At 50.3% G+C, this 27,683-nt stretch overlaps 1 protein-coding gene across 5 annotated transcripts in view; it reads left to right on the forward strand.

Moving 5' to 3' along the window:
• Nucleotides 1-1,490: 1,490 nt before the first annotated feature.
• Nucleotides 1,491-27,683, forward strand: part of PAK1 (p21 (RAC1) activated kinase 1) — a 76,453-nt gene continuing 50,260 nt past the window's right edge. For 2 of the 5 annotated variants that reach the window (XM_065678875.1, XM_065678879.1), the window contains exon 1: nt 1,491-1,819. The gene's annotated coding sequence lies outside the window, so the exon portion shown is untranslated. Of the gene's footprint in view, nt 1,820-2,007; nt 2,083-18,968; nt 19,052-27,683 lie in introns of those variants that run through there. The other 3 variants (XM_065678877.1, XM_065678876.1, XM_065678880.1) reach the window with 3 other exon arrangements.

The following is a 27,683-nucleotide window of genomic DNA, read 5'->3' on the forward strand; positions in this document are numbered from 1 at the left end:
TGACTGTGTATGGATCAGGCCTTTGGTCAACCACTGCAATTACCTCACCCAGCTGTTACCCATGTGGTTGAATGAATGCGTTTGGTAAAATATCTTATCAAACACGACATGTTTATGAGTGTTTTGGACCAATCCCTCACCTGGCTTCAGGAGTTTATTTTTTTTGTTTTATCAGGATGCATCCATGTTTCTGAAAAGGCTAAGTTGTGGCCATCTTCAAAGTGAAGTGGCTGATCCACTGCCTTATACTGACATGAGCATCTTCCTGTTGCCACCAGACGACAGACAACAGACAGGCCACACTCCAGGGAGCTCAGGTAATCTGTCTGTGTGGTTTTAAATCCAATGTTAAATACACTCAACAGAGGGAAGTAATTCCCAGCGTGCATTTCCCCACCAGGTTCCACTGGCTGGAATCAGCCCTGTTGCAGCCTGCTCACGCTCATCGCAGCCCCACACTCACATTCTCACTTCCTCCATCGGTTTATTTTTGCAGTGTTCATTTTTCTGCTGGTTCAGCTCTCAAACAGACATCACAGGAACTGATAAATGTTGGGACAAGGGGGAAGGGCAGGTCTGTGGCAGCACTGCCTTAATCTGTCCTACATGGGCTACACACTGGGTCTAAAAGGCAGCTCGGGGGTGGTGACCTGTGTTATTTGTGTCTCTTTTGTCTCTACCTACCTAATGTTTTACTTCTGGACAGTGTGTTCTATGCCCACAACCTCATGCTCTGTTCTTGTCAGTGGTGCAGCTGTACAATCACAGAATCATGGAATGGTTTGGGTTAGAATCATAGAATTACAGAATGGTTTGGGTTGGAAAGGACCTCAAGATCATCCAGTTCCAACCCCCTGCCATGGGCAGGGACACCTCACACTAAACCATGGCACCCCCAAGGCTTTGTCCAGCCTGGCCTTGAACACTGCCAGGGATGGAGCATTCACAACCTCCCTGGGCAACCCATTCCAGTGCCTCAGCACCCTCACAGTAAAGAATTTCCTCCTTATATCCAATCTAAACTTTCCCTGTTTAAGTTTTAACCCGTTACCCCTTGTCCTGTCACTACAGTCCCTGATGAAGAGTCCCTCCCCAGCATCCCTATAGGCCCCCTTCAGACACTGGAAGCTGCTCTGAGGTCCCCACGCAGCTTCTCTTCTCCAGGCTGAACAGCCCCAACTTCCTCAGCCTGTCTTCATACAGGAGGTGCTCCAGCCCCTGATCATCCTCGTGGCATCCTCTGGACCTGTTCCAACAGTTCTATGTCCTTTTTATGTTGAAGGGGCCTTAAAGCTCATCCAGTTCCAACGCCCTGCCACGGGCAGGGACACCTTCCCTCACATGGGAATCGCTTCTTGCCATTCAAATTCAGTCAGATCCCTCCTCTCCTTCTCTCAGCAGCGCACAAACCCTGAGCCCAAACTCCTGCGAGTAGGCTGACAAGTTCCCAGCAAGCTTTGGATCCGCATCCCTGCACTCTACAGCGCAACCCCTCAGCCTGTGCAGCTCGGCAGCAGGGCAGGGCCCGGGTTAGTTCCTGCCTTTTTGGGATCACCCGGCCCTCAGCGGAGCCGGCTCTGCGATAGCACAGCGCGATACGGCTAACAGCATAGAGTCACTGCAGCGCTGCACGCCAAGGGTGTGATCACCGGTGTGCTCCCCGCCTTGTGCCTCCCGTGATGGCGTGAGCCACAAACGCTTTGCCTTCCCTTCCTCCTTCCCTTCCTTCCTCCTTCCTTCTCTCTACCAAGGTGCGGGCTCCCCGGGGCACCACAGCGGCGAGACAAGCCCCGAACCCCGGATCTGCTGCACCGTGAAGGTACCACATCCCCTTAAAACTTTCCATCCCGTATCCGCATCCCTCCCCACCACCCCTTCCCCGTCCGATGCTGCCCCTTCCCCGGTCCCTCCCCACCGCGCTCCGGTGCCCACCTTGGCGGCGGCGGGGCGGCCGGCCGGAGCCAATGGCTGCGGCAAGGCGGGGAGCGGAGGGGAGGGAAAGGAAGGGAAAGGGAAGGAGAAGGAGAAGGGAGGCGGTGCTGGGGAGCCGGGAGCCGGGCAGCACCTTGCGGCGGGCGGAAGGTGAGTCCCGCCGGGCCGGGGAAAGGGGATTTCCTCGTCGCTTGTTGTTGTGGAGCCGGGAAGTTTGCGCAGGGGTTGAGCTGCTGGGGTTTTGCTGCTTCTTTTCATCCTTTTTTTCCTCCTCCTTTTCTTATCGGATGGGGTTTCTGAGCCTGGCTCCCTCCTGCCTCCCCCCTCCTACTCATTCATTTAACAAAGGGAGTTATCTTTAACCGCGGTTTTGGGGTCCCAGAGCAGAGGTTGGGGTGAGAATCGGGGCTCAGCCCTTAGTTTGTGCTGCGCACCCCGCGCTGCCTTCGGCTGGAGGAGCCGGGTGCTGTGGGCAGACACAAAGAGTTAAGGAGCTGGACCCTTGCTGGGCGATGGGGTGATGCCGCCCCGGGCTTTGTGTGGCTGATGCGAAGGGATGGGATGATTTTCAACCCCCCTCACCCGTGTGTGTGGATGAAGCCGTGGCTTTTGGCTAAGAAAGTACTTAAAAGGAAAGCTGAACTTGGGATCGTGGGATAATTCAGGTTGGGAGCGAGCTCAGGAGCTCTCTAGCCCAGACCCAAAAGCAGGGGCTTCAGCCGGGAGTACCATTGAATGGCCACCGTGAGATGGTGGCACCTCTGAGTGCTCCTCAGTGGGAGCCCGAGGGGGAGGCCGCACCCCCAGTACGAGCCCTCCGGGGCAGCAGCGCTTCTCTCCTCCACCCTGCATGGAAGTGCCCCGATCCACAGCTCCCCCGTGCCTCTCATCCTTGTTCCTGCTGCTTTTGTTATCCAGAGGGCTTCGCATTCGGGAGAGCCGGCTCCATCCGTGTGCGTGTGTCGTGGTGCATCGGCTCCTGCTGAGCACTACTCGGTCCTCAGTCCGACATTAACTCCAGGAGTTCTTCAGGAGCAGGATTTATAAATAGATGTCAAAACCGGGCTCATTGCTGGGACCTGTTATGGGCTGTAAGCCATGTGCTTTGTGGGCTGATTAAATATGGTATATAGATATATATGCGTGTTTAAGAACAGCTGTAAAAGCTCAGTGAGCCAGGCTTTACAAAGTGAAAGCAGGTATTGCACTGGGTGAAATGGCTGTGCCAGGCACAAACGGAAGAGGGTTTGTTCTCTTTGCTTGCACTTACTCTTTGTACAGTGCCTCATGGATGCCTCTCCCTGAACCACCTCCCCTTTCCCCTTACCTGGGGTTTCCTGGTGTTGCACACATTACACAGGAGCATCTTCCTACCTGCTGCTCCAGCACCTCTCTGTGTATTAATCCACTCACTTATTAGGATAAGGCTGGAAAAACTCCTCTTTGGGTATGTGTGTGTCTGCTGGATGCATAGAAATTGCTTTTCCCTGCCTGTTTTCTGTGGGTACGTCAGCAGAGTGAAGCTCTGCACAGAGAACAGAAGGTACAGTGAGAATCTAAATGGGTCTGAATACTGCATGTGTTTAACCATGGATTGCCCCTGCCTTGTGCCACGGGATGGAATTTGTTCTTGGCTGTACTGGAGAACAAAGCTGGAGTTTGAGGCTGGATAAGCTGGGTGGGTATTCAGCCGTTCTGAGCCCTGTGGGGAGGGCCCAGCTGCTTTAAATGAGGTGATATAACTGCTGTTCATTGACTTGGAAATGAAAGCTGAAAATAAAATTGAAGAGGAAAGCGCTCTTGTAGCGTGACAGCGGGAATGCCTTGACTGGTTGTAGGGAATATTGTGTGTTCTGGAGGTTGCTCAGAGAAGAAAGGGGAGGGAATGGCTTTAACCTGCCCGAGGGGAGACTGAGATGAGCTCTTAGGCAGAAGCTCTTCCCTGTGAGGGTGCTGAGGCGCTGGCACAGGGTGCCCAGAGAAACTGGGGCTGCCCCATCCCTGGCAGTGCTCAAGGCCAGGTTGGACACAGGGGCTTGGAGCAAGCTGCTCCAGTGGAAGGGGTCCCTGCCCGTGGCAGGGGTTGGAGCTGGACGAGCTTTAAGGTCTCTTCCAACCCAAACAATTCTATGAAATGTAAGCTTTTATCCATGCTTTTCCATGCAGCATGGAGATATTGGAAGAAACATGTGACAGGTCCAGTGGAACTTGCACAAGTGGAAATACTTTGCTTGCTTATTGTGTCTCTGCACTGCTCCCCCTGGATTAAACCCTCTTCTTGCCTAAGATGCCAAAGAATTGTTTTATTACTGCAGATTCCTGTGTAGCCTTTTCCGGGTCTGTGCAGACCTTTTCCCTCAGCTTTGACCATCAGTGCATGAATTTCACCTACTTCACGAAGAAGGGTTTTGGTTCTGTCTTGCTTTGTGAACGAGTGAGCTGCAGTGCTGCTTCTTCCCTTCTTTTCCCTTTTGTGCACCTGTGCCACTTCCTTCATGTGGGAAGTTCTGTCATTTCAGAAGTCAGTTGTTATGCTCCAGTTCCCTTCTATTTGCCAGAGTCTGCACAACCACTGAGAGCTGCAATGGGCTTCTCTCAGCAGCAGAATGCAGAAATGACCCAGAGCTTCACCCTGAAAGTGCTCTGGTTTTACAGCTCATCCTGTCAGCAGCAGACAACAGAAGCAAACAGGCTTTGTGAAGGATGTGGCCACTCGTTGTGAGGAGGCACAAGAAATGGACTGAAACCAGGCGACTAAAACCAAAAGTTACACTTCTTAAGTCAATTGTTAGCCCTTTGACAGGTACAAGAATATCTTTTGTTGGTGTTTTCCTCTATGGGAAGGTGAAAGAATATTGTGTGCCAGAATCTTACTGTGTAATTCGAATTGGGATATCATAGAATCCCAGACTGCTTTGGGTTGGAAGGGACCTTAAAGCTCATCCAGCTCCAACCCCTGCCACAGGCAGGGACCCCTTCCACTGGAGCAGCTTGCTCCAAGCCCCTGTGTCCAACCTGGCCTTGAGCACTGCCAGGGATGGGGCAGCCACAGCTTCTCTGGGCACCCTGTGCCAGCGCCTCAGCACCCTCCCAGGGAAGAGCTTCTGCTTAAGAGCTCATCTCAGTCTCCCCTTGGGCAGGTTCAAGCCATTCCCCTTGGCCTGTCCCTACAGGCCCTTGTCCCAAGCCCCTCTCCAGCTTTCCTGTAGCCCCTTTAAGGTATTGAAGGAGCCTTTTTCTATGCCTGTCAAGGAGCTGAACCCATTCTCAGCCTGATGTCTTGGTCTGTGTAAGGGTTGGGAGGATGCGGGCATGTTCTGCTTGATGCTGAGGGCTTGCTCTTACAGGGAAATTAGTTTGTGTAGCGTGTGACTCTTGTTAAGCACTTGCACAGCTCCCACTTGGGAGGAGCCTCTTTGCACCCCTGTTCCCAGAGATGGGAATGGCTGGTCCTTTCCCTTCCGTGGCAGCAGGACTTTGACTGTCAGCAGATGCTCACTCATGCGGCACATAAGTCACTGTGATCAGTTCTTCCCGTCTGAGCATAAGGCATGTGATGCTCTTTAGGAATGAATAGCTTAAAAACATCTGATGCTGCTCATGCTAACCAGGATTTACTCAAGTTTAGGCTTGAAATTCCTGAATTTGGGAGCAGTGTGCATGGCACATGTGGCTGTGAGGGATAACAATCAATGACTGCTCCTTTGTGCAGGAGAGGAAGATTTTACTCCTGTCCCTCCTGAGGCACATCCTCAGAGCTTTAGGCAGGGGTGTTGGAGTCCTCCCATGCTCTCTCCTTTGCAGCACACGGTGGTGGGGTGATCGTCGCAGTTTCAGAGCCCTTGAGGGGGTTCATTTGATGCAAACAGGGATGTTCAGAGCTGAACAAGTCTCCCCAGGCTCTCAGTATGATCAGGAGAGAGGTAAAGGCCCTTTTGGGATGTGGTATGTGGAGCCCTTCAGTAGGCGTTTTAATATAGGTCAGAAAGTTGCACTCTAAAAATGCTGATGCCTCATTGTAGCCACCCTGATTTCCTCTGTCTCCCATGCAGTGTGCTCGTATGTGGCAGCAGGTACCTGAGAGGAGCTTCGCTTACCCTTCTTGCTGTAGGGATGCAGGCAGGTAGCATTGCAACCAAATCAGAATCCCATGGTTTGGGTTGGACGGGACCTTAAAGCTCATCCAGCTCCAACCCCTGCCACGGGCAGGGACCCCTTCCACTGGAGCAGCTTGCTCCAAGCCCCTGTGTCCAACCTGGCCTTGAGCACTGCCAGGGATGGGGCAGCCACAGCTTCTCTGGGCACCCTGTGCCAGTGCCTCAGCACCCTCCCAGGGAAGAGCTTCTGCCTAAGAGCTCATCTCAGTCTCCCCTCTGTGAGGTTAAAGCCATTCCCCTTGGCCTGTCCCTACAGGCCCTTGTCCAAAGTGCCTCTCCAAGTTTCTTGCAGCCCCTTTAGTAGCACAGCTTGCGCCAGTTCCCTTCATTTTAGCACTTGTCTGTTGGGGTTGAGGGAAGAGGAAACTAAAGAGTGATCTGATTAAGTGCATTTCCGGGGGAGTTTGAAGAAAAAGTGGAAGTTTTCTGTTCTGCTTTATGTACTAATACACCCCTGGTGAATTGTTTGGGCTCTGGAGTATCTGCTTAAACTGGTAATCCAAAAGTTCCTGATTCCAGACGTATATTTGACAATGTCCTTTCTCTATCTCCCACATCTAGTCTGAGATGCAGGTTAAACAGTAACTTTCCTTCCACAATTTCTTTCCTTCTTGCAGGCTGTGCTCTTTGGACCTGCTCTATAGGTGGTTTATTTCACTCTTAAGCTGATTTAACTGCTTTAAAGTCCCTACTTCCTGTCTAGAATTGATCAAGTAATGTGGTGGCAAATCAGGCATCCTTTTATCACCTTAGGCTTAGAAAAAGGAGAAGAAAAAACAAGTTAATGGTATAGCAGAAAGGCCCTAATTTGGAAGAACCAGGCCAGCTCAGAGGGCTGCAGAAATAGTAACCAAATATACTTCGTGCAATGAAACCATTTCTTCTGCAGTGGCCCTTTGTGATCCCAATTACCAACGTGCGTAATTGTTGTGGTTTAAACAAAGTCAGCCATAAATCACGCAGTCGTTCACTCACTCCCCCCACTTCTTGCCCTCCCCCTACACCCGGAGGGATGGAGAGGAGAATCAAAAAGAATGCAGCTCCCACGGGTTGAGATAAAAAGTTTAGTAACTAAGGTATAACACAAATCACTGCTGCTACCACCAATAATATATTCAATAGAATAAATAATATGTTCAATAGAATGTTCAGCCTGGAGAAGAGAAGCTGTGTGGAGACCTCAGAGCAGCCTTCCAGTACCTGAAAGGGGCCTATAGGGATGCTGGGGAGGGACTCTTCGTCAGGGACTGTAGTGACAGGACAAGGGGTAACGGGGTAAAACTGAAACAGGGGAAGTTTAGATTGGATCTAAGGAGGAAATTATTTCCTGTTAGGGTGGTGAGACACTGGAATGGGTTGCCCAGGGAGGTTGTGAGTGCTCCATCCCTGGTGGTGTTCAAGGCCAGGTTGGACAAAGCCTTGGGGGTGACATGGTTTAGTGTGAGGTGTCCCTGCCCATGGCAGGGGGGTTGGAACTGGATGATCTTAAGGTGCTTTCCAACCCTAAAAATTCTATGATTCCATGATAGAGGGGATAAAACCCAAATGATTCCAGGCTCATGATGTATCCTTTGCTTTTCTAGTTCATTCAGCTGCTCACCTGAGCCTGAACTCTGGTGTCCCTTCATAATACAAGGTACATTAAACAGTCAGGTGGCAGCTGCAAAGACCAGGGAGTGCCCAGCACAGAAAGGAGTTAACCAACGGCCACATCAGGATTTGAAATGCAATATTGATTAGCTCATTAAAATTAATAAGACACTCAATTACAAAACTCCCATTACATTTTGCACTTCTGCTGGAAATAGAACCATTTATCTGTCCTTATCCTTTCAGGAATAGCTCATGCCAGACTAATTTGAATGTCATTTTCTGCTGCAAACCGCGGAGTATCTTAACTCTTAGTGAAGCCCAAGTGTTTGATGCAGTACAACATTGGTTTTAACAGCCTGGAAGACACAGTCATAATGTTCTAACAAGCTACTTTGATTGGGTGTCATCCAAATTAGTGTGTAACTGGGCTAATGTCAGTGTGGTTGGGGTCAAAAATGAAAAGGCAGATGCTCACATAGAATCATAGACTGGTTTGGGTTGGAAAGGACCGTAAAGCTCATCCAGTTCCAACCCCTGCCACGGGCAGGGACCCCTTCCACTGGAGCAGCTTGCTCCAAGCCCCTGTGTCCAACCTGGCCTTGAGCACTGCCAGGGATGGGGCAGCCACAGCTTCTCTGGGCACCCTGTGCCAGCGCCTCAGCAACCTCATTCTGGCTAGTTCTTAGTAGATCAGACAAAACCTGTTTCAGAACAAAGCACATCGAGAGCAAACCCCTTGGTTCAAGCTCAGGAGTCAAGGAATAAGTTTGTGAAAGGGAACATTGGTTCATGGAAAGGAAAAGCTTCACATTTTTCCTGCTTCAGAAATATCTCTATGGCCTTTGTAATACAGAAATGGGATTTTCAGGCTATAGATCTAATTGCCTTGTGGAACCTTAAGTGATTTAGAGCTGGATTTCCAATAGGAATATCTCTGCTTTACTAAGTATTATAATTTGTTGAATAATGTCTTTAATACAGGATTTGCTTGAGAGGGTTTGAGCTGCTTGACTCATGGCACTTTGTGCTGAAATGAGATGTTGCTCCAGGAATACTCAGTGTCCATGCAAGAGAGAGGCTGGAGGAAGATAAAGATATGAAATGAGGATCATAGCATCACAGACTGGTTTGTGTTGGAAGGGACCTTAAAGCTCATCCGGCTCCAACCCCTGCCACAGGCAGGGACCCCTTCCACTGGAGCAGCTTGCTCCAAGCCCCTGTGTCCAACCTGGCCTTGAGCACTGCCAGGGATGGGGCAGCCACAGCTTCTCTGGGCACCCTGTGCCAGCGCCTCAGCACCCTCATAGTAAAGAATTTCTTCCTTTTATCTAATGGAAATCTCCCCTCTTGGTGCTCATCTCCTGAATGTGGTCATTCCCAACTCGTTTTTCCATGGAAGTTTGAGTTTTCTTGCCACACTGCCCAGGACATCCCCCTCTTCTGTTTCACCACCAAACATTAACCACAAGCTTATAGTTCACACCCCTGCTTTGCCCTGCCACTGCACTCATCTTCAGTCCCACTTGGGAACAATCAGAACAGCTTTGGTAATACTGGATAAGCTTTGGGAGCTGAACTCAAAGGAGCAGCCTAAAAATGAGCGGTGCTAATGCCATGTGGCCCTTCCTCAAACCCATCCGCTTTTCTGATAATCCAAGGAATTGGCATGGTTCTTTGGGGAAAAGCATGCGTGTTGTGGGGGTGTGGTAAGGTGTTTGATGCTTTCTGTGCAGCTCCAAGATTGTGGAGATGTGAGAGCTGTGCAGAAATCTGTGTCATGTAAAAGAGACTTCTCCCACTCTCATCTGCAGAGGGAAATGTCAGGATTTGATCCATGTGTGCCTTGAAGGCTTAAAAAATGAGATTTAAGCACACAGAGGCTTTGGTTTGAGCCTTGAGTTCTTCATTTTTTGGGGGGAGAAGTGAAGGTATCGACTGCATCTTCACACTAGCATTAACATTATGAGTAAAGGAACCCGAATCAGTGAAATCTTCACTTACAGAAAAGCAGAGAAGTTGTGAGGGGAGGGAACTGCAGCACCACTGACAAGCATCACCCTTGTGCTCATCTATTACAAAAGAATCTGTCTTTTAATTTCTGGCTCATCATATTTCTTGTTCTTGCCTCAGCTTCTATGCCTTGGTAATGAGGTGTCTGCTAAAAATTGCAGTCATTTATCTGGTTTATAAATTCTACATGGTTTAGATTCCTTTGGTAGCAGAGAGAATGATGAAAGAGGCTGTACCAAAGTGACAGAGAGCAGCAGGAGCCTCATCCACCACCGGTCCAGTGCCAAAACAGTCTGAAAGAGCAGGACTCGGACTTTTCCAGGCCTGCTTCAATCCCTTCCTTACGTTCCTAAACCAGATTTTGAGGAGTATGAACCAAATTAAGCTGACACTTCACCTTGTTGAAGCTGTGGATGAGTCAGACCAGTTCCTGTCCCTCTTCCCGTACTGGGGAGCCATAGAATCATGGAATCAACGAGCTTGGAGAAGCCCTTTCAGCTCATCCAGTCCAACCATTCCCAGCACTGCCCAGGCCACCCCTGCCCCATGGCACTGAGGCCTCGTCTCCATGGGGTGTGAACCCTTGCAGGGCCGGTGCCTGCAGCCCTGCCCTGGGCAGCCTGTTCCAATGCCTGAGCACCCTCTGGGGCAGGAATTGTTCCTCAGCTCCATCTAAACCTGCCCTGGGGCAGCTTGAGGCCGGTTCCTCTTGTCCCATCCCTTGTTCCTTAGGAGCAGAGCCCAGCCCCTCCTGGCTCCATCCTCCTGGCAGGCACTTGTAGGGAGCCATCAGGTCCCCCCTGAGCCTTCTCTTCTCCATCTGAACACCCCAGGTCCCTCAGCCGTTCCCCATCACACTTGGGCTCCAGGCCCTGCACCAGCTCCATTCCCTTCTCTGGCCCCGCTCCAGCCCCTCAATGTCTCTCTTGTAGTGAGGGACCCAGATCTGAACACAGTATTCGAGGTGCAGCCACACCAGTGCCCAGTGCAGAGGAGGTGAGGGTAGGGCTGGGAAGGCCAAAAGCAGCACTTTCTTGAAGAAGAAAAAGCAGAAAGATTCTTTCAGCCCTCTCCTGAAAGCCAGGAAGTAGAGCCCAAGCAGCGTAAATCAGTGTCTCCCGCTGTGTAGGCTGGCTGTAAATGGAGGCAGACGGTCACAGGCGGTGTTTGAATTCTAGGTTCAATAAAGGCACATCCTTCAGTTAGACGACGCAAAGCAGTGTCAGCTGTTGGAGTTCAAACCCAGGATCTAAATACCTCAACAACTTGTCAGCAAGTGACTCACTGCACTGTCATAGTCAGACTTCTGGCTCTCACATCAAAGTTCTACTTGCTGAAACAGCGTCCTGCCAGCTCATATTGACAGTTCCCCCCTCCCTGACTTGGCTCCAGTTTACTCGTGGCAAAGAAGAGAGGATTTGGGGGGACAGGGTGGGAGAAGGCAGCAAGGGGATGTTAAATGATCAGAGATCTCATTGCCCTTTCCTTACAGCCAGCTTTTCATTTGGTCTCTGTGTCTTTAATGAGTCCTTGAGTTGCAAAAGACAAACATACACAAGGGATGAGCTGGCCACAGTTAGGAGAATTTAGTCATTTACTTGGTCCAACCAAAAACGTCGTGTGTGCACTGTCTTCTTTTAAAAGTATTGGCTACTTTAAACAAATGCCAACGTTGAAATGATCTCAGCTTGATTTCCTTGGCCTCCTGCAGCTCCCCGGGGGTTCATCAGCATCTTGGGTTTGTTTTCTGTTGAATTCATATCATCAGCTTTATTTTAGATGCTCTTTGCTTTTTTAAGAGCCAGTCCTCTCCGAAACTAGGTACATCCTGCAAGAGCCCTTCCTGCCTTCTGATCCAATACTTACTCATCCTGGGACCTAGTCCAAATGCCACCAGCAGGGCTTGTGTGGGCTTCTTCTGCTTGCCTCTAAACCATTTCATCACACACTGACATGTGGCAGCATTAAATGCATAAGCGTGCAGTTCAGGAGGTGATGGGCATGGAGATTAGAAGCTCATCTGAGCAGCAAGTGGCTTTCTGCTCTTCACGTCAGACCTGCTTCTGTCGTCAAGGCTTAAGTTGAGCGTTACAGAAGATGCCTTGTGCACCTGATAGTGCTCAGTTGCTCTCTGCATCCCACCCTCTTCTTTTGGCTCAGTATGGAGCAGCAGTGACCTCAACATGGTGATCTCATGCGGCGTGCGGTGTGGTTGGCTTTGCTTTTGAAGACGTGAGGCTCTGTTCCGTCTGCACGTCCTGCAGCTATAGGTAAATCCTCAGAAATCCAGCAGGATGAGCATGCGGGATCTCTGTGGTCTGTCTTCCTGTCTCATGAATTCACAGCTTCCCTTCTGTGGTGGGGCTCTTGTGAGCGTTGTTTTAGTTATAACAGGGAGAGCAGTGAAAGGCTTCTGTATATAGCATAACCTGTGCTAGTTTCAACATCAAGCCTGTTTGACCTCTCTGGGAGGGCTCTGATCCTGCATTCCTAATGAACTAACTACAGATTTGGATGGAACGAGCCTGTGGTTGACTTTGCATTCTTCTCATCTGACAGATGAGAGTCTGGTGTTTTGCTTTCTTCCCCCAAACCAGTCCCGTCCCCTGTCCCTGTCCCTATCACAAGACTATAAAGCAGGGATGTGGCTCTTGGCAGCTCTTTTCCTTTGGATGAGGTCCACTCAAAATTGCTATTAAAAGTATGATTCTGAACTTGCATTTTTCTTGGAGACTCAGTGTGTGATGAAAGGATGGGAGGGTTCTCTCTTTACCTGCTGGGAGCGTACTCCTCACTAGGGCTGTTTTGGAGGATCAGGGGATGAACCTTGTCACAGCTGAGCTCATTGTGGCACAGAGCCATGCAAAGGCAAGGGCGCTTCTGACTTCCAGCACTTAGCTGGGAGCTGACCTGGTGGAAACCTTAACAGAGCAATTGGAGTGAATGTAGCTGTGGTGTGGTATTGAAGATCCAGAGCTGTCGGTAGGATTGGAACCTGGGGTAAGGACTGGAAAACATCTGGTGGCTGCTCGGAATTAGCTCACAAGTAAGTGCCTTTTTACTCTTGGCAGATCTGTCTGGCATTGTGGTACCTGCTGCATAGAACATTTAGTTTGGTTATTATGTTCTTACCTTCCTCTGTCCCAAAGCTCTGTGAACCCCTAGCATCTGCCCAGTCAGCTCCTGTTGGACCTGCTTATGCTCCATATCTGGAAATCCTTGGTCCAAGATGGATTTTGAGTCCTCTTGAACTAGTTCTGTCTTTAAGAAATGTATCTGGGAGACAGAGCCTGACAGAATATTATAGAATCCCAGACTGGTCTGGGTTGGAAGGGACCTTAAAGCTCACCCAGTTCCAACCGCTGCCACGGGCAGGGACCCCTTCCACTGGAGCAGCTTGCTCCAAGCCCCTGTGTCCAACCTGGCCTTGAGCACTGCCAGGGATGGGGCAGCCACAGCTTCTCTGGGCACCCTGTGCCAGCGCCTCAGCACCCTCACAGGGAAGAGCTTCTGCCTAAGAGCTCATCTCAGTCTCCCCTCGGGCAGGTTAAAGCCATTCCCCTTGGCCTGGCCCTACAGGCCCTTGGCCAAAGCCCCTCTGCTATAGCATCACGTTGCTTTATCTCTGAACAACCTGGAATGCGTACAGAAAGACTTGGGCAGCATTTGTGCCTCCAAATTCACACAGCCAAGACGAAACCAAGATGAGATCCTTTCATGTTGTCAGGGCCCGTGCAGCAGATATTCAGTAAGATCTGCTGGGCATGAAGGAACAAAACAAAGCTGCAGGTTTATTTTCCTTCTTTCCCCCTTTTTTTCCCTAACCTGGGGCCATAACTCTCTCAGCAGCCCATGGGTTCCAGTGGGAACAGTCGGGGACTGTCTTAGCAGCACTTGGGAGAGCCTAACCTCGAGAACAGAAGTAACGTTTCATGTGGTTACGTACTGAAATATGTGGGTAGGCTTCTAGTGGGAATCCAGCGAGCGCGTGGGAGCTTTGATTCCCTCGGAAACTGTTGGGATTTGGCACCTAAGATGGAAAGGTATTTTTAAAACCTCTTTATTCTGACAATTGGCTCTCCTGCTGCTCATTGGAGTGAGGGGTTGAGGGCTGGGGGGATTTTGGGTTTTCCTGCCTCTGATCCTTGTTACTTTCCAGCGGATAAGCAGGAGGAAATAGGAGGAAAGCAACAGAACTGACTTTGGGGCTGGAGGGGTTGACGCAGAAGGGAGATAAAAGAGCTCTGTGCTTGCGTTGTTCTCCTCACCAAGGAGGGCAGGCCTGTTTATGGGCTTCTGAAGGGTATAAACACCAAGGAACGGAGGGTGGGGAAGAAGGAAACTGCTTGAGTCTCTGCTCTGCAAGCGCCTGTGCAGGCAGGTAGATTCACACAGCCCCATCTGAATGGAGCCTTGAACTCGAGTGTCACAGGGATGTGCTGGTGAGGAACAGAAGCACTTTGGGTGACAGCAAGGAAGGGGCCTGCTTTAGTACTTCAGACAGGGTGAACCGTTTCAATGTGTAGCTGTTTGGACCCTGTATTAACCTGATGTCTGTCAGTGTCATCCCATTGCACAGGAGTGACTTTCCATTCGGGCCAGATCAGGAGGAACCCAGACTGAAACCCCACTTCAGGCCATGATAGCTCCAGTCCCAAACTTGCATTGTTAATGCTTGGATCTCAACCCTGTGTTAGTTAAAGTGGAGCTGGCTGCCATGGTGACACAGTTTAATCTTACCGATCTCTTTGTGGTATCTAAAAACTAAGCGAGGAAGGAAAGGATGGGAACCAGCTGTGCAGGGAGCAGGTTGGTGTGAGGAGGAGAGCAGGGGCAGCAGGTAGGTGAAACAGTCTTGGGATTGCTCTTCTGAGATAAAATCAGACTGGTTTGGGTTGGAAGGGACCTTAAAGCTCATCCAGTTCCTGCTGGACCTGATTCTGCTCCGTATCTGGAAGTCTTTGGTACAAGATGGATTTTGACTGCTCTTGAGCTAGTTCTGTTTTTAATAAATGTATTTGGGAGACAGAGCCTGACAGAATATCACAGAACCCCAGAGGGGTTTGGGTTAAAGGGACTTTAAAGCTCATCCAGCTCCAACCCCTGCCACGGGCAGGGACCCCTTCCACTGGAGCAGCTTGCTCCAAGCCCCTGTGTCCAACCTGGCCTTGAGCACTGCCAGGGATGGGGCAGCCACAGCTTCTCTGGGCACCCTGTGCCAGCGCCTCAGCACCCTCACAGGGAAGAGCTTCTGCCTAAGAGCTCAGCTCAGTCTCCCCTCGGGCAGGTTCAAGCCATTCCCCTTGGCCTGGCCCTACAGGCCCTTGTCCCAAGCCCCTCTCCAGCTTTCCTGCAGCCCCTTTAGGCACTGGAGCTGCTCTCAGGTCTCCCCTTCAGGAGCCTTCTCTTGTCCAGGCTGCCCCAGCCCAGCTCTCTCAGCCTGGCTCCAGAGCAGAGCTGCTCCAGCCCTCGCAGCAGCTCCATGGCCTCCTCTGGCCTTGCTCCAACAGCTCCACGTCCCTCTTGTGCTGCTGCCTCAGAGCTGGATCAGGGCTGCAGTGGGGGTCACCCCAGAGCACAGCAGAGGGGCAGGATCCCCTCCCTGAGCTGCTGCTCATGCTCTGGGGGTGCAGCCCAGCACACAGGGGGGTTCTGGACCTTTATTTTCCTGGTCTGGATGTTAGGACTTTGCTTTTCATATTCATTAAGTCATGAATATCACACACATTAGGATATAATCCATTGCGATTAGGGTATTTTGGGGAGTGCTTGATAACAAAGGTATTGAAATGTTACTTACATTTGATAGAACCATAGCAAAGAGCATCAGGTCTCAACTGTTGAAGGTGCTGGGGGCGTGAGGGCAATTTTTGTAGCCAATAGATCAGAGGAACTGATTTGAGATCAATACAAAAATTAGACCAAATAGGTAATTAAGGTATTAATAAATATAACTATTAATAAGTCACCAGAGCTGGATGCTGTTCAACCAAGAGTCCTGAGGAGCTTGAATGTGAAGCTGCAGAGCTGCTGGCCCAGCTGTATCGTTTGTCACTATGAACAGCTGCTGTGCCAAGGGACGGGGCTGTTGCCAGTGCAATTCCCATCTATAAAAAGGGCTCCAGAAGGGATTCTGGGAGCAGCACAGGAGATCAGGAATGGGAAGGTCTGTAATAAGGATCTTTGAACATACAAATAAATGTTAACTGTTGGGAAAGGGTCAGTGTGGCATCTGAACATGAAAATCCTGCTGCCCATCCCAGCAGGAAAATCCCAGCCCAGGATGTTCTGTGGGATGTCACTAAGAAAGGATGGAATGCATTTGACTTTTCAGAAAGGTTCTTTCAAGATCTTAAGCTCCTACAAGTTTGGAGGAAAGGTTATTTTGTAGGTTGAATGTTGCATGAATAATAGGAAGTAAAACTTGGGGATGGTTTAACTTTTCAGGATGGAGAAGGAAACATCCCTGCAGGAGCAGCCAAAAAAGCCACCATCATCATCAGGAAAGCGATGAACAGTATTGCTTCAGTATGAATGCTGGGTGCCCCTGTATTTTGTGTGTGATGTGCGGTTTTAGTCTCCACATTGCCAGGAGGACATAGAGGCACCGAATAAAGGCAGCTAAAAGGTTCAGAGAGATGGGCTGCTATCCAAGAGGAAGCTAAAATGGGACTCTTCTTTTGGGAATCAGGTGAGGAACATGGATGAGGTGAAGTGATAAAGTCCAACAGGTAAAGGTGAATGCGGCATCTGTCTCTTTGCATGCTGAGGATGTTCCCCTCACGTCCAGGGATCTTCTGATAAAACAACCTGGACTTTGATTTTAAAGTAGATAAAAGCAGCTCCAGTGCCTGAAGGGGCTGCAGGAAACCTGGAGAGGGGCTTTGGACAAGGGCCTGTAGGGCCAGGCCAAGGGGAATGGCTTTAACCTGCCCAAGGGGAGACTGAGATGAGCTCTTAGGGCTATGAGGATGCTGGGGAGGGACTCTTCGTTAGGGACTGTAGTGACAGGACAAGGGGTAAGGGGTTAAAACTTAAACTGGGGAAGTTTAGATTGGATATAAGGAGGAAGTTCTTTCCTGTTAGGGTGGTGAGGCACTGGAATGGGTTGCCCAGGGAGGTTGTGAGTGCTCCATCCCTGGCAGTGTTCAAGGCCAGGTTGGACAGAGCCTTGGGGGGGATGGTTTAGTGTGAGGTGTCCCTGCCCATGGCAGGGGGGTCGGAACTGGATGAACTTAAGGTCCTTTCCAACCCAAACCATTCTGTGATTCTTAGGCCCAAGTTCTTCCCTGTGAGGGTGCTGAGGCACTGGCACAGGGTGCCCAGAGAAGCTGTGGCTGCCCCATCCCTGGCAGTGCTCAAGGCCAGGTTGGACACAGGGGCTTGGAGCAAGCTGCTCCAATGGAAGGTGTCCCTGCCTGTTACAGTGGTTGGAGCTGGATGAGCTTTAAGGTCCCTTCCAACCCAAACCAGTCTGGGATTCCTTGGAAGAGCCTGCTTGTGCCATGGAGAGCTGGTTCTTGTGGCCTCAGAATAGGTGGAATTTGGTGATGGGCTTTGCCGCGCTCCCCCGTGCAGGGCAGATCCCTTTGCAGAACAGTCCGCATGACCTGTCCTTTCCCCAGCGCTCTCTCCTGCAGGTTTCCAGAGGAAGTGATTATCCCGGTTGTTGTTGGCGACTGTGGGACACTCCCCTGTGTGCATGCTCAGGTGCTTGGTTGCTTTAATTATAACTGCCTTCTCCTCCATGGAAGTGATTCTTTTAATGCTGCCTTCAGCAGGGTGTGCATGTGAACCTCACTTTAATTAAGGGTGAGGAATCTGTTTTACATAACTGTATCCCAGGTTCTCATGAGAGAGTGAAAACAGCCCTGAGGGACTGCTGAAGAGTCATTGGTTGCCTCACCAAGGAGAGGCCTGATTCCAGTCTCTCTTAGGTGCTCTCCACCTGTGGGACTTGCTCAAGCCTGGCTGACGTTCAGAGGGTGAACAAATGCAGAGGGATTGCCTCCTCATGGCTTTATTTTGGGGCAACTAATATGGGGTTCTGGGCAGACACAGGGGTGGAGGCTGCAGCTCTGCCTGAGGTTGTTGTTCATGTAGTGGGAATAGAATCATAGAATGGTTTGGGTTGGAAAGGACCTTAAGCTCATCCAGTTTCAACCCCCTGCCATGGGCAGGGACACCTCACACTAAACCATTGCACCCAAGGCTCTGTCCAACCTGGCCTTGAACACTGCCAGGGATGGAGCATTCACACCTCCCTTGTGCAACCCATTCCAGTGCCTCAGCCCCCTCACAGTAAAGAACTTCTTCCTTATCTCCAACCTGAACTTCCCCTGTTTCAGTTTGAACCCATCACCTCTTGTCCTATTTCTACAGTCCGTGATAAAGAGCTGAATGGGATATGAATCTGCTCCCAAGCCCTTTCAGCCATGGCTTGATGCTGGCTCAGACAACTTCTTCCACTGTGCCCGGTGTCAGGGTATTACTTTGCTACACTCTCTTCACCCCCCTCCTTGGAACAGGAGTGCCTGTTGCCAGCAAAGTCCTCACCATCCAGTCGAGTTGCTTCAGATGTAGTGGCAATGCCGATGGGATGGGGTCATGGCGGGTCTCTGACTCTTTGAGAATGAAAACACATCACACTGTAGGTCACAAACCATGTAGTGGTGGACGTGTGTTTCTGGGTTTGCTTTTGAAAATACCATCAAACTGAAGTTTTCTTTGGGTTATAAAACCTCAGGGAGCAGCTGAGTAGAATGTTTCTGGGCAATTAAGCAGGGAAAATCCAAGAGGTGTTTTGTTCAGTTGCTTTTATTATCTCTTAAGAAGATGAAGCTGTGGCTGCCCCATCCCTGGCAGTGCTCAAGGCCAGGTTGGACACAGGGGCTTGGAGCAAGCTGCTCTGGTGGAAGGGGTCCCTGCCCGTGGCAGGGGTTGGAATACGATGAGCTTTAAGGTCTCTTCAACCCAAACCAGTCTGGGATTATAAGAAGAAGTGGTGAAGGTGTTAAAACTCAACTGTTACACTACTGGCAGCAGAGCACGTCAATAAAACAGACTCTTTTTACTGTGCACAAGGAGAAGTATGAAAAACAAACCACAAACTCTGTGAAGATGCTAATGAATTTTAGGAGTCAAACCTGGCTTGTCCTTAGCATCTGCTGCTTGTTTACAGCAGCTGAAGTGAGCATCGCTTTAAGCTCCCCATGACCCAGCAGTGTGGAGGGTGAAAACAGAAAACCCAGAATCAGGGCAGAAGAGGAGTCTGGAAACCCACACTGTGTTTCTCCTCAGCTATAAACTCGTGGGACCTTTCTCACCTCGTCTGAACAACGTCCTCTGCATACACACAGGTAGCGAAGCTGTTGGGCACTTTCAGGTATTCGGTGTTACCCATCAGAAGTTGTTTCACCCTCATTAGTAACATTTTGTCACTGAGTAGTGTTTTATGGAGGGATGGTTTGCTGTGAATGCCTTGAAATTGAGGAAAAAGAGCCTGGAACTTAATGAGCCTCTGGTGTAGGCAGGCAGAAAGAGTTGGGTTTGTGTGTGTGTGTGTGTGTGTGGAGTACTATCCTTTTCTGCAGAAACTCGTGCTCATTTTCCCTACCACAACCATTTCAGGCTATTTCTTTATTCCAAGCATTAGTTAATTCATTATTCAGCAGATAGCTGGTTCTGAAAGTTGCACACATCAGGAGTGCTTCGAATTCACTATGAGGGTGCACAGGGTGCCCAGAGCAGCTGTGGCTGCCCCATCCCTGGCAGTGCTCAAGGCCAGGTTGGACACAGGGGCTTGAAGCAAGCTGCTCCAGTGGAAGGGGTCCCTGCCCGTGGCAGGGGTTGGAACTGGATGAGCTTTAAGGACCCTTCCAACCCAAACCACTCTGGGATTCTATGAATACATAAGCCATAAGCAAAGAAGTAAGAGCATCCTAAGGAACAATATAACGTGATGCTCTCCGGGCTGCTGCTCAGCTCTAAAGCAATGGGTGAAGGAAGATTTAATGCCAGGTTGGACACAGGGGCTTGGAGCAAGCTGCTCTAGTGGAAGGTGTCCCTGCCTGTGGCAGGGGGGTTGGAACTGGATGAGCTCTAAGGTCCCTTCCAACCCAGACTATTCTGTGATTCTATGATTTTGCCCATGCAGATCTCCTAAACCTCAGTACTTTGAGTTTTACTCTGTTTTCTTTGGCTTCAGCCTGTGTCTGGAGCTGAGCCCCTTTGGGTACACTTTAGCATCTCCAAAAGACCTGCAAACTTAGCCAAGCTTTTGGGCTTCAAAAGATGAGCTGTGAGGCTTGAATTGCAACCGGGTGCTTCTAGCTCTGAGGGGCTGTAATGATGGTGACCTTTGAAACCTTATTCACACTGTTTTCGTTGCACTCAGAAAGGAATGCCATGCTCTTTGTTCCACCTCCTAAAGAGCAAACCTTTCAGCATAGGCTGCTTGCAGCTTTTATAGTTTGATATATATGGGTCAGGGGAGGAAGCAGGCATAGCCTGTTACATGTTCTTAAGCTGCAAAAGGGAACATGAGGGAGGTTTTAACATCCCAGCTGAGTTTTGACAAGTAACCTCTGTTTGGCTTAGGAACAGAAATAAAGCCCCAGGTTTGAATTGCTTCCAACTGCTGTGCATACAAGCAAGTGGTCCAGCTCTTCTCTGAGGCAGACCTGTGTGTGGAGGGTTCCCTGTTTAATCCCGAGCTCTTCCTTCCCTGGAAATAAACCAGAATAAACCCGTGCATTCAGTAGTTAAGGTTTGCACTGCCTCTTGAAACCATGGCAAGAGTTCTTCTTAATGCCTGCACACCTTTAGGTCTTCACAGCTGCATCCAGCCTGGCCTTGAACACTGCCATGGATGGAGCAGCCACAGCTTCTCTTTAATGTGCCCTTAAAGCCAGGAGACCTCTGTTACAAAGGTTTTCCTGCTGTGTAGAGCTTCTTCTGAGGTGATGTCCTGCATGTGTGCAACTTAGTGTGTGGAACCTGTGGTGAGTGCTCCATCCCTGGCAGTGTTCAAGGCCAGGTTGGATGAAGCCTTGGGTGCCATGGTTTAGTGTGAGGTGTCCCTGCCCATGGCAGGGGGTTGGAACTGGATGATCTTAAGGTCCTTTCCAACCCAAACCGTTCTGTGATTCCCTGTTATGCCTGGCTGAGGATGCAAGTCTGCCGTGAGGACCGACTGTGATTTCAGCTTAGCTATTTGCTTTGGAAATGAGAGTTTCAGCTGGGGCTGCTGAGCCAGCTGATGGTTCTGTTCCACTTTTAGCACTCTTATTTTTAGTTCTTTCCTTAATTCCTGCTGTAAATAGTTTTAGAAGACTTCACATTCATTTGGGAGAAGCTGGGCCGTGAGACTAGCAGCAGGTGCTGGAAGTCATCACTCTCCTAAATTCAGCCGCACTTTGCAAGGCAGTAGGTTAATTTCGGGGTAAGCGACTTGCATACAGATTCTTAGAATCAGCTTGATCGGGACCCAGCGAGTGACTCAAGGCTCTGTGTGGCTTTCAGGATGTGAAGTGTTGTACTGAAGACTTTCATTTGCAGAGGAAACCAGGGCCGTGCTCAAACTTGTGTCGCAATTCCAGGCACAGCTACAGGTTGGGCAGAGAAGTGAGAGCAGCCCTGAGGAGAAGGACTTGGGCTGTTGGGTGAGGAGCAGCTCCCCATGACCCGACCCCGCTGTGTGCTGGGCTGCACCCCCAGAGCGTGAGCAGCAGCTCAGGGAGGGGATTCTGCCCCTCTGCTGTGCTCTGGGGAGACCCCCCCTGCAGCCCTGATCCAAGAGCACAAGAGGGACGTGGAGCTGTTGGAGCGAGGCCAGAGGAGGCCATGGAGCTGCTGCGAGGGCTGGAGCAGCTCTGCTCTGGAGCCAGGCTGAGAGAGCTGGGCTGGGGCAGCCTGGACAAGAGAAGGCTCCTGAAGGGGAGACCTGAGAGCAGCTCCAGTGCCTAAAGGGGCTGCAGGGAACCTGGAGAGGGGCTTGGGACAAGGGCCTCTAGGGACAGAACAAGGGGCAACGGGTTCAAACTTAAACAGGAAAGATTTGGGTTAGATATAAGAAAGAAGGTCTTGGAACTGGATGAGCTTTAAGGTCCATTCCAACCCAAACCAGTCTGTTATTCTATGATGCTTCCCCAGTCTTTACAGATCTTCTGACAGTGGATGCGTTGTGGGTTTAACGGATGGTCCGAATGCACATTGATGCCCTCAGGTCATAGAATCATAGAACAGTTCGGGTTGGAAAGGACCTTAGGATCATCCAGTTCCAACCCCCGTGCCATGGGCAGGGACACCTCACACTAAACCATCCCAGCCAAGGCTCTCTCCAACCTGGCCTTGAACACTGCCACGGATGGAGCACTCACAACCTCCCTTGTGCAACCCATTCCAGTGCCTCACCACCCTCACAGGAAAGAATTTCCTCCTTAGATCCAATCTAAACTTCCCCTGTTTAAGTTTTAACCCGTTACCCCTTGTCCTGTCATTGCAGTCCCTGATGAAGGGTCCCTCCCCAGCATCCCTATAGGCCCCCTTCAGACACTGGAAGCTGCTCTGAGGTCCCCACGCAGCCTCTCTTCTCCAGGCTGAACAGCCCCAACTTCCTCAGCCTGTCTTCATACGGGAGCTGCTCCAGCCCCTGAGCATCCTTGTGGCCTCCTCTGGACTTGTTCCAGCAGTTCCATGTCCTTTTTATGTTGAGGACACCAGAACTGCACACAATGCTCCAGGTGAGGTCTCAGGAGAGCAGAGCAGAGGGGCAGGATCACCTCCTTCGCCCTGCTGGTCACGCTCCTTTGGATGCAGCCCAGGATACGGTTGCTTTCTGGGCTGCGAGCGCACACTGCAGCCGGCTCATGTTCATTTTCTCATCGACCAGCACCCCCAAGTCCTTCTCTGCAGGGCCGCTCTGAATCTCTTCTTTGCTCAGTCTGTAGCTGTGCCTGGGATTGCTCCGACCCAGGTGTAGGACCTTGCACTTGTCATGGTTGAACTTCATAAGGTTGGCATCAGCCCACCTCACAAGCGTGTCAAGGTCCCTCTGGATGGCATCCCTTCCCTCCAGCGTATCAACCGGACCACACAGCTTGGTGTCATCGGCAAACTTGCTGAGGGCACACTCAATCCCACTGTCCATGTCAGCGACGAAGATGTTGAACAAGACCGGTCCCAACACCGATCCCTGAGGGACACCACTCGTTACTGGTCTCCAGCCGGACATTGAGCCATTGACCACAACTCTTTGTGTGTGGCCATCCAGCCAGTTCTTTATGCACTGAGTGGTCCATCCATCAAATTGATGTCTCTCCAAGGGTCATCTGAGTGTGTTCTCTTTGATGCTGTGAGATCCTTGCAAGGTTTGGAAACAGTTGCACTGAGGAAGAGTTGGGCGGATGGCGGTGACAGGAGCACAGAAACATGCTCATCTTGCACGTTTTTCTGGGCGTGTTTTCAGAAGGGGTCCCAGCGTGACCTCTGTCAAATACTGTGAGGTTGGAGGCGTGGAACTCTTGTTCTCCAGATGATGTGGCTCTGGGTGAGCTGCAGGAATTGAAAGCATCAGGTGATGCAGCCACCATGTCCTCAGTGAATGTCTTGTAAGCTGGTTGTCTGAATGGACTTCTGCAGGAGAAACCAGAGGACCAAGCATCCTCTGCTCGAAGTCTGTGGATGTGGGGAGGGAGCAGGTCTCTTAAGAATCCTGCTATGCATCTTTCTCACTGCCTGCCTTAAACTCAGTCTCTCCAAATCTCTTTTCCAGGCTGCACAAAGAATGTGTAATGCTTTCTGTTATCAGCAGCAAAACTGAAGGAGAAGGAATCCCATCCCTTATGATATGAACGCTGCATTAGGGAACGTGGACACATTAATAACACTCCACCAGTCTATCCTCTGAAATAAAACGTGTCGAGCAAATTGCTGTAACATTAGACTGAAACTTGGAAGTGATGTTGTGGGGCAATTTGACTCTCTTCTCCTAAAATACCCCTGGAGAGCATCCAACTGTAGCTCTGCTCTGATCCCAAGACGATGCTGTGGATGCCCTGAACGCTCACACGTGAGCAGCATGCTCTGCCAGCATGGTCTATGGAGTTGTTAGGAAGCTGTGGTGTCTGGTTTGCTCTCAGAGGGTTTTCCATTTGGGAGAGGAGAACTGGTGCCATCCCAGAATTAACTCGAAGTGGAAGGGAAAAGAAAAAGCTTCAGAGAATCAAGCTTGGGTCCAGTCTGTGGAGCCAGTTGAGTGCCTAGGTCTCTTTTGCCAACTTACTCTCTTATGTGGGGCTCTTCTGAGAGTTTATCAACTGAACTCCCTCAGTGAAGATAAAACTGATTTGGTATGGCCTGTGAATGCCTTTTAGATTGGATATAAGGAGGAAGTTCTTTCCTGTTAGGGTGCTGAGGCACTGGAATGGGTTGCCCAGGGAGGTTGTGAGTGCTCCATCCCTGGCAGTGTTCAAGGCCAGGTTGGATGAAGCCTTGGGTGGGATGGTTTAGTGTGAGGTGTCCCTGCCCGTGGCAGGGGGTTGGAACTGGATGATCTTCAAGTCCTTTCCAACCCAAACTATTCTGTGATTCTAACCCTGGTCTTCCATGACCAGCCTCAGGCACAGTTGTCAGTGACCAATACGAATGCACAATCTTCCCCCTTTGGCCTTTCACAGTCATCATTTGAAAAGCTTTCTCTGCTGCTTTTGCCTTCAGAAATGCTCTTGAAGTTAAAAATCCCTTGTGTTTTGTTGACTATAAATCCTGTGTGATAATTATAGGACAATTCCTGTGTTAGCTGAGGTACTGCTGTCTGTCTGGAGGACAAAGCCCTGCTCCCAGCAGGAGCAGATAAACTTCATCCTGGAGAAGAGAAGGCTCCTGAAGGGGAGACCTTAGAGCAGCTCCGGTGCCTAAAGGGGCTGCAGGAAAGCTGGAGAGGGGCTTGGGACAAGGGCCTGTAGGGACAGGCCAAGGGGAATGGCTTTAACCTGCCCGAGGGGAGACTGAGCTGAGCTCTTAGGCAGAAGCTCTTCCCTGTGAGGGTGCTGAGGCGCTGGCACAGGGTGCCCAGAGAAGCTGTGGCTGCCCCATCCCTGGCAGTGCTCAAGGCCAGGTTGGACACAGGTGCTCGGAGCAAGCTGCTCCAGTGGAAGGGGTCCCTGCCCGTGGCAGGGGTTGGAGCTGGATGAGCTTTAAGGTCCTTTCCAACACAAACCATCCTATGATTCTGTGATTTACAGGGATAGGATTTGACTTGTGCTGTAGCTATTGATTCTTTTGTGTACAAGCCCCTGCTGCCTCCAGGGATCTGAATAAAGGATCCATTGAAGATTTAGATCCTGCAGACTTTATGCTGTTATCAATAAATTGGTGACCAGTTTGGACATGATCCAGACTTCCTGTTCAGAGCAGGGATACTGTATGAAGCCCTTGGTTCATGGAATACATGACCCGGATTTTGCTTGCTCCCTACATGATGAGGGTCAGATTGGGTTGAATAGGGCTCGTAGCCATGTTCCCTCAGGGGGAATGTTCAACTCTGGCATATACTTAACTAAGCAAATATTGACCAGATAAGAATCATAGAATCGTAGTTCTAGACAATGGTTTGTGTTGGAAGGGACCTGCAAGCTCTTCCAGTTCCAGCTGGCTGCCACAGGCAGGGACACCTTCCACTAGAGCAGGTTGCTCCAAGCCCCATCAAAGCTGGCCTTGAACACTGCCAGGAATGGAGGCAGAGAGAATGTGGAACAGAATGGGAAAGACCATCAACCAGCAGCACACCAGTTTCCTGAGCATCCCTGGTGTTAGATCTGGGCACAAAGGCACCTTGTGGGCAGCAGTTGGCTCTCAGACCTCGATGCTTCCTGGCTGCAAACCCATCCATCCTGTCCCAGGTCACACTGTGGGTGGGAGCAGTTACTGTATGGATGATCTGGAGGTGTTTGTGGGAGATGATGACAATCTGGTGCTGGAAAGAGGCTCTAGAAAAGGACTTGGGGGTGTTGGTTGATAAGAAAGTGAACATGAGCTGGCTTCAGTGTGCGCTTGCAGCCCAGAAAGCAACCGTATCCTGGGCTGCATCAAAAGGAGCGTGACCAGCAGGGCGAAGGAGGTGATCCTGCCCCTCTGCTCTGCTCTTGTGAGACCTCACCTGGAGCATTGTGTGCAGTTCTGGTGTCCTCAACATAAAAAGGACATGGAACTGCTGGAACAAGTCCAGAGGAGGCCACGAGGATGAGCAGGGGACTGGAGCACCTCCCGTATGGAGCCAGGCTGAGGAAGTTGGGGCTCTTCAGCCTGGAGAAGAGAAGCTGCGTGGGGACCTCAGAGCAGCCTTCCAGTACCTGAAGGGGGCCTATAGGGATGCTGGGGAGGGACTCTACATTAGGGACTGTAGTGACAGGACAAGGGGTAACGGGTTCAAACTGAAACAGGGGAAGTTTAGATTGGATCTAAGGAGGAAATTCTTTACTGTGAGGGTGGTGAGGCACTGGAATGGGTTGCCCAGGGAGGTTGTGAGTGCTCCATCCCTGGCGGTGTTCAAGGCCATTCTATGATTCTATGATTTGCCTGTTGTTGCCTTTACTTATCCAATCACTATTAGCAGCAGGGAACCCAAGCGAGAGGGTTATTGCACGTGTGATGTGATGTCCTGGGTGTGCAGCTGCTTTGTGGGCTTTTTGCTTTTACAAGTGTGGTTTTGGCTCTAAGTGTCTTTTGGAGGTGGGTTTTTAGCCACTGTTCTTCTGAAACCAGCCTGCTCTTACCCTGTTAATGTGGGATGGGGAGGATGCGTGCACAATGCAGACACGTGTTGGTTGAATTCAGTTGTTACACAGTGCACCTTGGAAGCCTCACCTCAGATGCTGTCGATGTGTCCTTCACATTTAGCCAGTTTCCAGGAGCTGTCAGGTAGTTCTGTGTGGGAAGTGTTACAGGGCATTATGGGATGAATCCTAGGAACCTAATTCACGCCAAAATCCCAGTGTTTTCAGTGGGCGGCTTGCTGGCATGAGGGCCAAGTACCCCTTAGCTATCTATCACACATGACCTTTTTAAAGCCAAGGCGACTGAGATTTGGTGCCTGTATCTTGTATTACAGATCAAACTGCAGGGTTGCAGCCCTTAGAACTTACACATGCATGTGGACTTGTGAACAAGAAGATGGTGAAATAGAAACACTTCCAGTAAGTGTTCTTTAGAGTCTCAGTAATGCTGGTGAAATGCCAGAGATCTGGAAACAGAACTTAGCTGGTGATACAGAGCAGTGCAGAACAATGACACTCATTGCCGATGTTCTGTAAACTCTACTTTGCATCAGTGGAGAACATTTACCCACTTTTATATTAAAATGAACACTTTTAAATCATTCAAAACAGCAGCACAAATTTATTGAAACATTGTTGAGATAATTCATAGAATCCCAGACCGGTTTGGGTTGCAATGGACCTTAAAGCTCATCCACTTCCTACCCCCTGCCATGGGCAGGGACACCTTCCACTAGAGCAGCTTGCTCCAAGCCCCTGTGTCCAACATGGCCTTGATTTTAATCTTCTTTTATAGGGAAATGTTTCTATAGAATGCTGCAGCTTTGGTCAGAATATTGCTTTCCAGTCAGAGATGCTCGATTGCTTGTGTTTTAGAAGTCAATAGTTTGGGACCAGGTACCCGAAGTTCCTGACTGTCACCCATCATGCGTTGTTCCGGCCTTTTCTGTCTGCAAGAAAGAGGGAAATGTGTTTGTGTTGGCGACACTCAACCCCCAAACCAATATCCCAACAGTAAAGAAGGGCTCCAAAGCCCTTATAAGATATTGTGGTGCAAACCTTGTGTGGCAGGGATGTAAGCAGCAGAGTAAGAGCTGAAGTAAAAGCTCCTTGCCTTCACCTCAGTAAAGCATCGTCATTGAAGTCTGCCTGAACCCAGCTTGGTGTCAGCCTTGGCTGTTGTGCAATGGCAGCCTAAGGACTCCTTCAGCTATAG

Source organism: Lathamus discolor, chromosome 4 (assembly GCF_037157495.1).
Source record: "Lathamus discolor isolate bLatDis1 chromosome 4, bLatDis1.hap1, whole genome shotgun sequence".
NCBI lineage: Eukaryota > Metazoa > Chordata > Aves > Psittaciformes > Psittacidae > Lathamus > Lathamus discolor.